This window comes from Tachypleus tridentatus, chromosome 6 (assembly GCF_004210375.1).
Source record: "Tachypleus tridentatus isolate NWPU-2018 chromosome 6, ASM421037v1, whole genome shotgun sequence".
NCBI classification, from domain to species: domain Eukaryota; kingdom Metazoa; phylum Arthropoda; class Merostomata; order Xiphosura; family Limulidae; genus Tachypleus; species Tachypleus tridentatus.
In genome coordinates this window covers 133,183,323-133,200,225 of record NC_134830.1, presented here as the reverse complement: position 1 = coordinate 133,200,225, position 16,903 = coordinate 133,183,323, and the positions used below count along the sequence as shown (strand labels likewise).

General features: G+C 30.5%; 1 long non-coding RNA gene across 3 annotated transcripts in view; it reads left to right on the top strand.

The window, feature by feature from the left end:
- The window catches only part of LOC143253709 (uncharacterized), a 397,296-nt gene extending 381,689 nt beyond the window's left edge, over positions 1 to 15,607 (top strand). For 2 of the 3 annotated variants that reach the window (XR_013029796.1, XR_013029795.1), the window contains 2 exons: positions 4,374 to 4,442; positions 12,699 to 15,607. This is a non-coding gene — a long non-coding RNA (uncharacterized LOC143253709). Of the gene's footprint in view, positions 1 to 4,373; positions 4,443 to 6,635; positions 6,774 to 12,698 lie in introns of all 3 variants that reach the window. The other variant, XR_013029799.1, reaches the window with a different exon arrangement.
- The last annotated feature ends 1,296 nt before the right edge of the window (positions 15,608 to 16,903 follow it).

Below are 16,903 nucleotides of genomic sequence, written 5' to 3'. Positions count from 1 at the left end.
TCAGGATTTAAGTCAGCATTTAAAATTAAAAGCGTGTTCAAACCCAGAGACACCATATCCATCTCAGTATGTTTATGTGTCATATGCAGATACATTTGTGGTAACTGTAGTTACCGTAATTGTTAAAACTTACACATCAGATGAACAGCCATGCATAACAATGAATTTTTATATTTACTGATATTATTTTTGTTGTGTTTCATTAGGATGATATGTTTAAAGTAAAACAAAATAGCGTAGCAAAATAATAGTAATTTATACCATACCTTTAACAGTTCAGAGGCTGTGTATTATTTATCTAGATCACTTGTAAACATTTGTCTTGGAAATCTTGGAAGACTGTAAACACATTGTTTTTCTTTAATGTCTGTCTTTCCATTTGTTACTGTAAGATACAATGCCTGAAAAATAAGTGTAAATTGGTGACTAAATAATTCTAATAATATAACAAATACATAAGTATTAAACAATTTAACCAATACTGTCACTAACATTACCATTACAGAGATAACAAACCTTATGTACAAAATATTCAAACTGTCTACTTCATGTGCTATTACTGGATTTCTGCCCCTTGATAACCATGATATCAGTATGTACATACATTTGGGAAGCCCACATAAATAATCTCTAAATTGTTCCAAAATTCCATTGCAAAAATAATTAATCCCATAATCTACAGCAAGAATGGTGAACTTACAGCAAATTTGAACAAACAGTGCTCAAAATACGGTAGGAGAAACTCATTTGTGGCAAAAAGAAAAGAAACCTTACAAGTTTTGTTCTCAATTCCTTGTAATGATGAACAAATACAAGTGTGTATAAAAAGCTGAATGTAGTAAACACTGTAACATAGCTTATCATTTTTCAACAAGCTATATTGAAGATGGTAAAATATTAGACATAAAAATTTATAAAACTCAAACATTTAAGAAAAAAGTAAGTTACACATAAAACAGATGGAGTCAGTTTATAAAAGCAAACAGAAATGATAGGATAATCCAAAGATTGTAACAATATAATACAAGTTTTTCAGACCATATGTAATTGTAGTAAAGCTATGTTATATTTAAAGTTGTGGGTTCATTTATAAAAATTTGAACTTGATAAACTTCTATACCTAATATTTTACACTATTCAGTATAGTTTGTTGAAGATGAAATATATACTTTTGTAAAGTTCAAGAATTAATGTTTGTTGCTATAAACACTGGTCAAATATTGATTTGTTGTTGCTATTGTTCTATTGTTCATCAATACTTTCAATACATCTATATGTATGAATATTATACAAAGCTTTGTTTTTATTATCAATTTACTCTATAGATGCTGAAAGACATTTTAGGTGAAGCATACAACTGTGTTTTCAAGTAAAAAATATAGCTTTTAAGAATCTGGGTATTGTCAAACAATGATAATGTTTATGAGCAATATTAATGTAGAACCATTTTTGTTTATAAAGCAAGGCAAATAAATATCTTGAAGTTGCTGAAATTTTATTCACAGGAAAATTCCATTAGATTTATTAATCAATTTCATTTTATTTTTGCCCCAGATTTTATAATCTTGTTTCTAATTCAATGGTTTTATAAAATTTAAAACCTAAACATTTACAAAAAAGAAAAGGTGAGACATTCAAATAAGGAGAAAGTTGAAATTCTATTTACTCCTACTCTTTGCCTGTAATACTGTTGGCAACACCTACCCTGAAAGGATTATCATTGCCACAAATCTGTTCATTTTATATATGTTTGTTGCTTAGTTCCAATGTACTTTTCCTTATAACTTAATTGCTTTAGTGACTCTTTATGTGAAAGTTTTAAACTGTGAAAAAATATTTTTATTATACTAAATAGTTTTTCATTAAAACAAATTCAGATACAAGACCAGAAACAACGTGGGTAGATAATTGTACTTTGTTGTCAATCTGGATATTTTGTTTATTGGCTGATGCCTTTACCAAAACCTCATTGGATAAAAAACAGACAACTGTTGCACCATTTGTGAAAACTGGATCTACAGCTGGCCACAAAACATATATCAACATGCTACAACATTCAGTGATTAAGTGTACTGGTCCTCTATTGATAAAGTAACATTAATACAGGAAAAGAAGAAAGTGGGTTGTAAGTTCAAAGTGACATTGTAGATGCAGTGGTTCAGACTTAGAGGTCAAAATGGCACAAAAAGCAGGTGTGAAAGAGCTGCAAGGTGAATTAAAAGTATGAAGAAAGAGAAAATGAAGGACTGATTCATCTATTCCACTGGAGAGTGATGAAGATGAAATGCCTACCAGTACTTCTGAGGATCCCATGGAGTTTGTGACACTGAATGAATGATGCAGATAATCCAAGAACTGAAGTGTAAAAGCAAGACGTTGTGGTATTTCAACACAGGAGCAATGCCGATTCAATTTGGTATTGAATTCACAACAACATTAAACTTTCCAAATCAAAAAAGCTCAATGAAAAGCATCAAGTTTCAGTTTCAGTTGATTGCTTGCTTTCTGCATGGCAGGATTAAGGATTATTTGTGCTATGTTACACCCAGGAGATCCAGATGATCTTATGAACATGACTGGAAATACATTTATAGAAATCTGATGATACAAAACTATTCTCATATACCAACAATATGCAACAAGTTTTGCCAGAGAAAATTATACTTGCACTTATATGTTAGTCAATGATGTTTAAAGAAATGAAAGATAGATTAAAGAACAAACTTTTGAAATAGCTAGATGAGAATTATCCCACTGATGTGAAGGTCAAGGCCATTGTATCTACTCTGAAAACAAAAAGCAAGAATTAAAACAAATAGTCAATAACACAACATACACATCTTCCAAGTTTACTACTGTGTACTATGGGAGTCAGAAACTTGCAATAGCATTACTAAATCTGCATATTTTTTCATAAAACTTTGTGGGAGATTTTTGTTCAACCTGAAAACTCTAAAAGTGAGTTTTAACTCATTCTAGAGTAATGTTGTTTATTAAGGGCAGCCATTCAGCACAAATCCTGGGTGTCTGGCTTGTGGAAGCAGTGTTAAAAATTTGCAAACAGTCTAAGAAAAGTTGATTTATTTATATCAACCAATTGTGATTTTAATGTCTTTGAACAGAAACTAAAATAAATATTTTTCTCTCACTTTGAGTATCTGAATTAGATTTGCATTGCTTAGCTTTAGGCCAGATCAAAAAATAACTTATTGTTGCAAGATTCATGGTTAAATTTCAAAATCTCTTAATCAGAATGAAATACAATTGCATACCTTTGAGAATTGATTACATCAGTTAGTTTCATGCAAAGTAATCAATTAATGTTATGAAAATAATCAACTTGTGTGTCCAGTTATTACTATCTTCAATATTCAGTGAACAAAAATTAATCTTTTTAGAGGCAGTTCACATCTTGCACAGAAAGCTGTCTTCTTTATGTCTGCCTTAGAAATTTCCATGCTACTTGTGAAGTTCTACTGATTGTGTGAGTGACTAATTTCCTCACACAGGTTGTGTAGTAATGATGGATTATAGTCATGTTGACTAATTGTTTTTTCAATTAAATTGTGATGCTTCTTGTTTGGTGATGTTGTTTTGTCTGGTGCACATGGGATGGTGTGTAAGGCAAAGGTGAGACTGTTTCTTGTTTCTGTTTTTTATAGTATTCTTTGGCTAGTGTATCAAATCTGTTTTTGAAATAACCAAATACTTTGTTGAGGTCAGAAAATGACTGATTTGGGGTATATTCAGTGGTGATGCACACCAACACACACATCCTAAATCGATCAGATGTATTTAAGTTGGGTCTGGTAAAGGCAAATTCTGGGTGTTATTTATCTCATTTTACTGCTTTAATATCATGCTGAAAAGGTGTGGTCAGTTCTTATAAACTTCATGAGAAGACAGTGCATTAGCATTCAAAATATTACAGTCTAACAAGGTATCCAAGGCTACCTTAACTTTTACCAGTGTTTGAAACTGCAAAATTTTCTGTTGGCCTTTTAACATGTCTTTAACACTTTGTAATTTCATAATTATCATCAACATTGTCTGTAGGAAAGTAGAAAGAAAAACAGTATGAAGGGCTTTGTAAAATCATACTTCCATATAGTTATCTTATAAGTACCGCATTAAAGTCAAATTCATAAAGTGTAGTTTTCATCTTAACAGCTGTCTCATTTTCTTTATTTTTAATGAACATATATTAGATAATATGTTTTGAATATTTTAAAACTCTAATTATCATTGTAATGCATAATTTGTTTACTTAATCAATGAAATAGTATACCATGTTTATTAAAGTTATTGATACAAAGGTTCAAACAAATTGTTGGTAGTAGAAGAGTAATCACACTCTACTCACATTACCTTAGGTAGATCAACAAGTAGGAAGGAAATTGAAGACCTGAACTTGATATTCAAATCTGTAACAACACAGAAAGGTAAAATACTACTATTTATATTATGAAATAGGTTTTTTCTGTCACCTTTCCTTGCTTGTGGAGAATGAAGTTAATGTCAGATAACACTGCACAACAAAGTTTTTGCTTCTTTAACACTGTTGGGTGTTCCTTGTAGATTTTTGGCTGCTGATCACGAAAATCACATTCAAATTTGCCCATTACGTACAGTTTCATTGACATCTTCATTTTTGCTACAATGATAAAACAATATCGGGGCAACTGGTATTTGTCAATGCTTGCTGACTATTGTTGGACACTGCAACATGATGCACCGGACATTGAATACAAACAAAAATCAGGAGCAAAACACTTTTAATTATGTTGAATTTGATAAGCATATTAGAAACATAAACGCAATTAAATAAGTCATTGCCAGTAAACAGTTAACTGTCTATTTCTCAAAGTTTCTACATGATGAAGCAAAACCAAAACTGTATTTGTGTATACCCATAAGGTACCTGTCACAATCAGCAAAACCTTTTCAGGAAGCAAAACATTTAAAAAAAATTGTTGTACAGTGTAATTTGTGTATGGAGTAAAAAGGTTTATTATTTTAATTTTACCTAATACAAATGTTAGATCAGACTAGCTTTCTCATAAGTTATTTCTATGTAATTTAATAGAGAGTGTGAGCAAGAAATTCTGTAATTTGTATATTCCCATTGTTGTATGACTTTCCAGTAACATAACAAGTACGTGATATGTATCTCAGGACAACTGGTTAAACAAAAATTAAAGCTGAGAACAATGTTTTGACCTTCTTAGGCCATCTTCAGATTAACAAAGGAGTTTGCAACAGTTGTCCTGAGATACATTTTTACTTCAAGTTGGTTTCTCGTCATCACGAAATGCGTGATATATTGTTAATCACTTAACCTCCCCCTACATGTTGATATGGCATGTTTTTGTAAACATATAAAATCAAAAATTTTTTCTTTTTTTCTTTTTTCCCATTATTGCTTTTGCTTGTTTTGAAGTGGTGTAAAATGAGCATGAGAATATGTCAATGTGAGGTTTAATAGTACTAAAAAACATAGGATTTTACAGTTAACTAAAGACTTTTAAGAATTACTACATAAGTGTTATTAATACAGATTATCTTTGGATACGTTAATCATCTGGCTGTCTAAGTAGGTCATAAAGGTTTTTAAGATTTTATTTCTTAGAAATAACAAATAACATAAGTTGAATCTTTCAAACTGAGTTATTCAAGAAAAAGTTAAAATATTTTCCAGAATTATTATGGTTTTTATACCTTATGTATTATATAGAAACTGAAATACATCATGATGTATTCTACCATATTAATATTGCTTTTGATATGTAGTCTTAAATGTGTTTACAGATGGAACCTCTTTGCTTTCTACTTTTAGAGATACATTTCCCTGACATTGAAATCCTGACATAATTAAGGAATTTTTTCAGCATTAGTCATATATAAAAGAATTTCTAAAGTGTGGAATATCAGGTTTACAATTTCACCCATTTAAAGTTCTAAATATTTATTTTTCAGTATTTGTTTTTAAGGTCTGGCACTAAAATTGTACTAATGTATAACTTGTAATTATAAATATTTATTCTTTATCAGTGAGAGTTAAATATTTTCTTTAGGAGTGGTTGGAAAGAAATACAGTTTTATTACATATGAGTTTTGCAGTTATAACACTTAGAGAGACATAAATCAGGTAGATAATTGTGACTAACCAACAATAATTGGCTTTATAAGTACAATGAAATTATTTACATAGCTAAAACTCATTCAAAACGAAAAGCATAAGCTATTATATTACTGTAACTTTATTGAATGTTATTTTTATACATTTTAAAAATGTATGTTGGTACATTTTATCTGTTTTTATAACTTTAAATATTAAAACAACTTATGTAACAAGTGTGTGGTACAAGTATTGTGTACATATTAACTGAAAGTATGAATTATTATACTGTACATAGCTATCTTTAATATTAAATTAGTTTTCATAATATTTGTGTGTTTTTCAATAGTTAGGTCACTGATATTCTTAGGGTGAATAAAAACAAGTGATAAAAGTCTGCTTTATGTAAATCACACACCACATCATTGAAGTGTTTTATATTGTTACTCTCAACATGGCTACAGTTCAGTTATATTCATCTCTTACAAAAAAGGTGATATAACTATTTTAATTTCAGGAACTGATCCTAAATCTGTACTGTATGTGTTTTATAAGTAAGGACAGTGTAAGAAAGGTGACAAATGCAAGTTTTACCACGATGATGTTGAAAGTAAGAATGAAAAGAAGAGTATTTACGTAGACTTGAGAGATGAAGGTAATGTAGTTTATCTTGTTATCTATTATCTACTAAAAACGTAAAGCATAAAGGTCTTTTAAATCAACTGTATGGTTTTCTGTGTTTGCATTATTGGTGTTAAACTCCTGAAATGTTTTACCAGTTAAAATGGCAATCTTCAGTTTTACCTTTTAGAAAATTAATGCAGATAAATCTAATTCTGTTAAGGGTTTATATCTTTCTTTTCAAATATAAAAAGTTTAAATTCTATATTTTTTGGTCAAGATGAATTTTTATCTAATTAATAATTTGGATTTCAATCAGTTAATTATAACATACTGCACTTGATAAACCAGAATAAACATATGATGTGATGTTGAGAAACCCACTTGTTGAGAAATATATATGCAAAAACGGCTCGTTTGGGTTGAGAATATATTTTACATTGAAGAGCGAACAACGTTTCGACCTTCTTCGGTCATCGTCAGGTTCACAAAGAAAAGGTAACTGACCGAAAGCTGACCACATGTTTGAATGGAGTTGTGTAACTGAGTGTCGAAATGTAGAGGGCGGTATTAGATGTTTGAATACATAATTTTATTTATTTTATTATATTAATATAGGTATAAAGGTGTTCCTTTATATTGGTTTATTTTGGGTTAAAGTTGTTATATAAGTAAGGCTTCTTTAATTTTGCGTTTGTTTATGTTTGTTTCTTTATTTAGTATTTGGGTGTTTTCTATGGTTATATTGTGTTTATTTGACTTGCAGTGTTCGAAAATGTGTGAAGGTGACTTTTTATGTTATTTGAATCTGGTTTCAATTTTTCTACTTGTTTCTCCAATATAGAAGTCGTGGCAGTTATCACATTGTATTTTATAAATAATGTTGGTGTGGTGTTTGTCAGTGTAGTTTTTACATAGTATAGACCTCAGTTTTGTGCCTGGTTTTTGAATAAATTTGGTATTAACTGGAATGTCATATTTTGTTTCTAATTTTTGTCAAATGTTGTTTATTTGTTTGCTGATGTCAGGAATATATGGTATACAGCGGTATATGGTTTCGTGGTTTTTTGATTTGTGAGCTGTATTTACTTTAGTTGGTTGATTTTGCTTTCTGTCTAGGTGTGTGTGTATAATGTTTTCTATGGCTTGTGGAGGAAACTTATTAATGTTGATGAAGTATTGTTTTATTTTGTCTAATTCATCATTAATTTTATCTGGTGAGCAGAGTTTTATGGCTGTGTTTATGTGGTTTCTTAGTATGTTGAGTTTTTGTTTTGTTTCATGTGCTGAGTTCCAAGGAATGTATAGTCCAGTGTGGGTGATTTTTCGGTGGATTTCTGTTTTGAATTGTGTGTCAGTTCTTGTAATTTTGAGGTTAAGAAATGATATTTGATTGCTTTCTTCCTGTTCACATGTGAAGTTAATGTTGAGATGTATAGAGTTAATGTGATTGAAAAAATTAAGTATGTGTTCTGTAGATTTGAATCCCGCAACCGCGTCATCTACATATCTGTACCAGATTATTAATTGCTGTATTAATTGCTTGTGTTTCAACTTGTGTCATAAAAATATTGGCTAGAACTGGTGATATTGGGTTGCCCATGCTTAGGCCATTTGTTTGTATATAGTTTTGGTTGTTGAACATGAAGTTTGTCTTTATCGTGGTGAATTCTATTAGGGTTGCTAACTGGTTACTGGTAATTTCTATAGTTGGGATAGGGTCTCGGATATAGAGTTCTGAGACTATCTTGCAGGCTTCCGCGGTTGGAAATTCTGTAAAGAGGGATATAACATCGAAACTAGCCATTAAGGCTTTATGATTAAGTTGATTTAGATTAGACTTGAAATTAAAAGAGTCTTTGATGAATGAACTGGCTAATGTTACATATTTAGAGAATGCCCATGCTATGTATTTACCAAGATGGTAATTAAACAATTCATATGTGGACACTATTGGGCGTAATGGACAATCTGGTTTATGAGGTTTGGGGATGCTGTATATTTGCGGTGTGCGTGAGTCGGTTTTACGTAGGTAGGAATAAAGTGTTTGTGAAATTGTGTTGGCTTTTTTCATTTGTAGTAGTAATTTGTTCAGTTGTGTCTTGTGTGTCTTTGTTGGATTTGTGTGTTTTGGTTTAAATTTGTTCGTGTCTGATCGGATGTTATTCATTTTTTGGATGTATTCATTCGTGTTCATTATGACTATAGCGTTACCTTTGTCTGCTTTTAGAATTTTTATGTTTTTGTCTTGTTTTAGGTTTTTAATGGAATTAATATCTCTTTTTGTAAGGTTGTTTTTTAGTTTTCTGTTTTGTGAAATTATGTTGATGGTTTTGTGAGAAAATTCTTTGAAAAAAAATCGTTTAAGATGTTGTTTTTAGGTGTTTCTGGAAAATATAAATTTGTAATTTTTGTAATAAAATTATCTAAGTTGTCTTCTTTCTGTTGGTTGTTTTTGGTTGTTTCCTTGTTTTTCTTCTCTGTAGAAAGTAACACAAGTCTCCTGGCTAGGTCTTCTAAACATGTTTTGATTTCTATGGTTGGAATGTACGTAGGTGCTATTGTGAAGTTGAGTCCTTTGTTAAGTAGATGTATCTCGTCTGTGTTTAATTGTCAGTCGGATCTGTTGATTATGAGGTTAGTCAACGGTTTGTCGTTTTGGTGTCTTTTCTATTGTTTGCATCTTAGTTTTCTAGTTTTTTGTTGTGGCAGATCTTTTTGTCTCTGTCGTTCTTAGTACTGATTTGGTTTATGTTTCGTTGTATAAGTCCGTAAATCTCTGGTTTAATGCAGCATGCCAGTTGATGGTCTAGGTTCATTTTTTTGTTTTTGTAAGTCACGTAGTTTTTTGTATTTTGTGTTCAACATGGCTTTAAGTAGTTTTTTCTGTAAATTGTGGATAATGTTTGTGTATGTATTAAAATTTTTTTGAAAGTTTTACCTTTACAAAAGTAGAGGTTATTTCTCAACCCAAACGAGCCTTTTTGCATATATATTTCTCTACAAGTGGATTTTCTCGACATCACTGATTATTATTTCATCACGGCGATTGTACGAGAAGTGTTAGTCTTTGTGTTTTTCTCAGTGTATTTGTACTTACCTGTTACCATTATGTCTGAACTATCATACCGTACACCACTATTAACAGTACACGCTCACACGATCATTAAGAAACTAAGAAATTTAAACCAACGAATTATCAATAGAAGAAATGACATTTATTTTATTTAAAAATGTAGAAAAGAACAACTAACCCCTAATTTTGTAAAGGTAAAACTTTCAAAAAATTTCAAGTCTAATCTAAATCAACTTAATCATAAACCCTTAATGGCCAGTTTCAATGTTATATCCCTCTTTACAGAAGTTCCAACCACTGAAGCCTGCAAGATAGCCTTAAAACTCTATATCCGAGACCCTAACCCAACTATAGAAATTCCCAGTAACCAGTTAGCAACCCTCATAGAATTCACCACGATAAAGACAAACTTCATGTTCAACAACCAAAACTATATACAAACAAATGGCCTAAGCATGGGCGACCCAGTATCACCAGTTCTAGCCAATATTTTTATGACACAAGTTGAAACACAAGCAATTAACACAGCATTACATCCACCACTATACTGGTACAGATATGTAGATGACATGGTTGCAGGATTCAAATCTACAGAATACATACTTAATTTTTTCAATCACATTAACTCTATACATCCCAAAATTAACTTCACATGTGAACAGGAAGAAAGCAATCTAATATCATTTTTTAACCTCAAAATTACAAGAACTGACACACAATTCAAAACAGAAATCCACCGAAAAATCACCCACACTGGACTATACATTCCTTGGGACTCAGCACATAAAACAAAAAAAAAACTCAACATACTAAGAAACCAAATAAACACAGCCATAAAACTCTGCTCACCAGATAAAATTAACGATGAATTAGACAAAATAAAACAATACTTCATCAACATCAATAAGTTTCCTCCACAAGCCATAGAAAACATTATACACACACACCTAGACAGAAAGCAAAATCAACCAACTAAAGTAAATACAGCTCACGAATCAAAAAACCACGAAACCATATACTGCTGTATACCATATATTCCTGACATCAGCAAACAAATAACCAATATTTGGCAAAAATTAGTAACAAAATATGATATTCCAGTTAATACCAAATTTATTCAAAAACCAGGCACAAAACTGAGGTCTATACTATGTAAAACCTACACTGACAAACACCACACCAACATTATTTATAAAATACAATGTGACAACTGCCACGACTTCTATATTGGAGAAACAAGTAGAAAAATGGAAACCAGATTCAAAGAACATGAAAAGTCACCTTCACATGTTTTCGAACACTGCAAGTCAAATAAACACAACATAACCATAGAAAACAGACAGATACTAAATAAAGAAACAAACATAAACAAACGCAAAATTAAAGAAGCCTTACTTATACAACAACTTAAACCCAAAATAAACCAATATAAAGGAATGCCTTTATACCTATATTAATATTATAAAATAAATAAAATTATATATTCAAACATCTAATACCGCCCTCTACATTTCGACACTCATTTACACAACCCCTTTGAAACATGTGGTCAGCTTCCGGTCAGTTACCTCTTTCTTTGTGAACCTGACGATGACCGAAGAAGGTCGAAACGCTGTTCGCTCTTCAATGTAAAATATTTTCTCAACCCAAATGAGTCGTTTTTGCATATATAAACATATGATGTCATAGAAGAATATTCCTGCAGCTTTCAAATAGTCAAAAATATTTTCTGAAATAAAACCACAACAACAAAAGAAACAATAAAAATTCCTGTCTTTGGTATTTTTCCTCATTTCCCTGAGCCTTACATTAAGAACATTTGTTCACATTTATGAGAGCTCTGGGTATCTAATATGTTGACAAACCAAATTACTGCTGCAGTAATATATGATCAGTGTATTGACTATAGAAATTCCCATTATAGCTGAACATGCTACTGGTAAGATTTCCCAGGAATTTAGTTCAATGTTATATACAGACTTTAATTCTCAGGAAATTAGATTCATGGGTTTAGCCAGTGATTTCTTCTTCTTTTCAGTAAAACAATGTTTCTAAGTAAGAATGTAATCAATAAGAAGACATTTGGACTCTCTTTTTTTTTTTTTTTAACACTTCTTATTTTAGTCTGTCATATTCCACACCATTTCAAGAGTTTTAGTTTTCCACAACTTTTCATGCTTCCAAGTTGTTTGCTTTGGGAGAGAATTTTTCTTCTCATACTTTTGTTTCTGTTGATACCAGTTCTACCAGGGGACTGGTACATGTTGATAAACTTTACCATACTTCAAATCTGGTTGATATGCCTGTGGTAGTTGTGACTCAGATGTCATTTGTGTGGCTTTACTCTTATTTACACATGGGAGAATTGAGTATTTCATGTCATTAATGTATGGATTTTGGTAAGTTAGATATTTATATGTCCTTTATCATCTAAGTTATTTTAAATGAATTATAAATGAGATGTTGATTATTACTTGTGTTATTACTAGATATATTTAATCATTTTGCAAGTACATTAATGTTACATACTTTGTGGTCTCGAAAAATTTCATGGCTTTGTTAGTTCATTATTAGTAATTTAACAAGGTATGTTTAGGCCTAGATTGTTTGTAAGTTGCATATTATTACTACTAGTAACATATTATTATTTTATTTTTCAAAATTGTTAATTATGTGCCTAACCATTTTCTCTTCATAATCCATAATTTAAAATTCTTCCCCCACAGTGTCCACTTCATTGATATTTATTGCTTTAAATCATGTTTTCCATTTCAGGACTTTCCTGTTTGTTTGATCAAACCTCAATTCTTTTTTTACTCTATGAGAATTTGTGCTCTTCTATCTATGAATAACTAGATAATGTTTGCTTCTATTCATTCTCAGTCCATAGATCACCACTGATTCTACAAGATACAACAGAGGGAGGATTCCTAATGATAGTGGGGGGGGAAATCCATTCTTACCTCCTCTCAATAACCCATTCATTTGGGTAGTTTTCTTCTTTTCAACCTCATTTAGGCCCAGCCTTCTCCTTTTCAGGTTTGGAGCAAGCAGTTCACATGTTCTTCACCTCACATTTCTTGCAGTTAAATGTATTCTATCTTTGTGGGGATGTGAACTATGGATCAAACTTGTATGTATTCACTTTAGTGGGAACTGAGAGATCAGTGAAACTTCTCACCCATGCACACTGCCCGCATCCATATACTAGTAACAACATTTACTAGTTCATGTCTTGTCTTACGTATTGTATGTTATAAAATGTTTTTCATTTTAAGTTGAATTTTTTTTTCATTTGTAAAACTTGTGATTTCTTTGCTAATGTAATGTTAACGTGCATCTGCTTACAGAAGAACTGAGTCATTTAACCAATCAAAATAAGTGTTTGTGATAATTATTTTAGCAATCAATCAAAATAATGATTAAATCAGTTGTCATGAAAATAATAACCTAATTGAAATTAATGTTTCTAGTTATTCCAAATATCCAGATGATCAAAATATTTGTTAGGTACAAACTTACATAAAAGGCAGGTGTGGGGATGCTTTATGACTTCCATTGCCATTAAATTTATTATTTCTGTCATTTTTATTGCAAAGCTACAGAAGCTATCTACCACTACACCAATTTTGAACCATTGACTGTCAACTCTCTGCCTATTTAAATAATTAGGTGTAAATTTCTTGTATTTTGATATTTTTCTCACACTGTGTGATGTTTTTACTTTACAATTGTATCACTATTATTTAAAGTTGTATAAGCAGGAGCCCAAGTGGTCCAGTCATTCATATTTTTAGTAGTTAATAACTTCAGTTCTGTGTGAGAAAATGCAGGTGAAGTGAAGGGATCCATAGGGGGTTTACTTCATACACATTTTTCAGAGATTAATAATTATGTTGTTTAATATTATATTTGAATAGGCATGAATTTAAGGTAGAGATAAGGGAGTTGAAACCCCTTCCCTTCTAGCTATTCTTTTTTTCTTTTTTGAAAAGTAATGCGTGTATCATTTAATGTTTTTATCTGTGGGGTCTTAACTCCTCCCTCCATTTCCCCCCTTAATTTGATAAGGAAAACAATCAATAGCAATGAAAATAAATATTAGGTTTCAATATCTGTTTGATTGGTCTATTAATTACGTTTATTATTATTTATTTGAATTTAGTTTATTTTGAATCTATAACAGTCAGGTGTAGCTTCAGCCATTAACTTATGAATACAACAATATGAACATCAACTAAATGTTTCCCTGATAAATTATCAGGCTTTGGTTTTTTTCCAGAAGTTAACAGTGTGCATGCATTCTAGACTTTATGGAGATTTGTTTTTATTAAAGTTAGCATTATTTTTCGAAAGTTATAATGCACAATGGAGGGGTTTAGACATTTTCATTGTTGGTTGGTTAGCTTGGCATTTTATGGTGCAAAGCAACTAGGCTATCTGCACCAGACATTTTAGTAATGAAGTTATAAAAAATTTACCTTTTTTCTCTAAATGGTAATAAAAAAAGTATTTCAACCCAAATTTTGAAATAACTATTTATGTTTATTATTTCTTACATCATTTGTAGCCCTTATATTTATGACACATGTAGCTCTTGTAACATATGCCTACTTTAAAATCTGTTTTTCATTGTTTGAAAGTTATAATGCTCCTGACAAATGTTTTAGTACTGTTGATATCCAAGATAATTAAAATGCAAGTGACAAAAAAGAATTGAAAACAGACTGATGTTTGCAAACACTAAAATGTGAATATAGGTGTAGTCATGGTTTTCTTTTCAAAATATAATAATTTATTTCAATTAAAGTTTTCAAATGTTTGTTTAACTGTTTTTTATTTTTTAATTGATCACATTAGTAGAAATAAAGATATAAATTTTAAATTGTTCATTACAACCTATAATAACCTAAAATACATTTTTGTCATTTAAAAACTTTAACAGCTCCTTAAATAAACTTGACAGTCAGACATGTATAGATCATATATAAATTTGTAACTGTAAAAGGTGATGCATTTGGTTTGTTCTCTCAGAACATCTCAGTGATGGTATACTTAACATGTGGTGAAACTTGTGGTGACCATGAAACACATTCATCTATTTAAAAAACACTGATACTGACACTCATAATGTATAAATATTAAAAATGGACTTGTTTTTTAGCTTTATGATGTTTTAGTTATTAAACTTTCTATATTCCAGTTGGTAACAAAACATTTTGTTGTATCATAAATTTAATACCTATTTAGTTTAATAACCTGACTGTATTCAAGAAGTATTATCTTCAAAATTGACTTACTAAAAAAGTATCTTATCATAAAAAACTACTAACTATTATGGTATTATTTTTGAAATAGAAATCCTGTAACCCAAGCACTTTTGAAAGGTTGACCTTTCTTCCTCAGGGACAAAATGTGTGTAGTGGTATAATCGAAGAGTGATATGTATGTTTGGTTTTCCAGGAAACATTTATTTTTTCTATGAACTATTGTAAGCGTTTTATTTCTGGTACAATGTAGCCTTTGGCAAGAGTGTATGTGAAAAGGTGTTATGGATATTTTACTTTAGAAATGGCTAAATATGTGAATATATATAAAATTGTGCTTAGGTGTTTAAGTAAAATAAATATGACACCTGGAGATTGACTGGTAAAAATATACTTATCAGTTTATAAAAACAGGCATGAAAAATTATCTTAAAAAATGGTAAGTTTTAGGAAATTTGGTCTTCATAAAACTAATTAATGAATAAAGTTAAAACTAATTAATGAATAAAGTTATTTTTCTGATGAAACCAATGAATGTAGATCACTAATTCCAGAATCTATGTTAATTACAAAAGGTTTAACAGTATTTAGATGAGCAATCCTAAGTAATACTAAACCTTCAAATTGAATTTCTCTTATTATTACCTATCAGTTTAAACTCAAACATTTCATGGATTTTGAAGAAACATTTTTATCTTCTACAGCTCAATCATTGTCATAAACAGATATTTCCTGAAGTTCTTGTTGCCTCCTTCCAAGAAAACAGAACTCTAAAAGGTATCCTTGTTCACAGAAAAGCGAATAACATCCTACTCAAAAATGAGTGTTGTCCATGCAGTAAAGCCTTTTGTCAAACCTACAAGTTCATAAAAACCACTAACTCATTTTCTGACATGCACAAACAAAGAAACTTTACATAAAGAAATCAGTTGTTAAACAAAAAACACCATTTTTATTACACAGTGTAAAAATAATGGAGTCATCAATATGTATGACGTAAACAACCTTTAGAGAACATTTCAACATAAATCTTCTATTAACATTAAAAATGATCTCCCAGTTGCTCAACACTTTCACCAACCCACTTGGGTTATATGATTTACCATTTCACTTCTATCAAGACTTCTTGAACCTAGGTGTTTTTCTGTCATGAATGATGTGTTTAGAATGCTTTACGTTTCTCAATGACCAACTATTAGAGCTGAAAGAATTATTGTTGATTTCTTGTTGCTCTAATTTTGAATTTTTTACTATATGATATATATAGTAAATATATATATGATAAAAACTTATTTTAATTTTTTTTAGTGATAATATAATCATTTTTAAACAATCCACATAACTCTCCATACAGTAGTAATTCTTGTGTGCCTACTCTTGAGTTTTTGCTCATGCCACTAATCTTGAACTATTTCCCACCTAAATCACATGTTTTGACATGAATTCCATTAGTACATAACATAGTCATCATGTAGTAATATCCCTTCACCAGTAGGAAGGTCAAACATCCTCCGTGCTCATGGGTCCCTACAAGAACTTGCACTTGAAATTATCTTTGTTCATAATTTAGGCACATTCATTTTTTAATTTTGAAAGATTTTGAGCAATCTTTGTGATTCATTTGTTAATCTATTTTATCAAGTTACTATCTTTTTGATAATATACTATGACTTTCATGAAATTCATAATTGTTTCTTTTCATTGTTTCTGTGCAAGTGAGATCTATTTGTGTGTGACACCCTTTCCTCTGTCATTTACATTCTCCAGTCTTCCATACATGACTTACATCTTGCTCCACTCATCTGCCACGAGGTCTTCAAG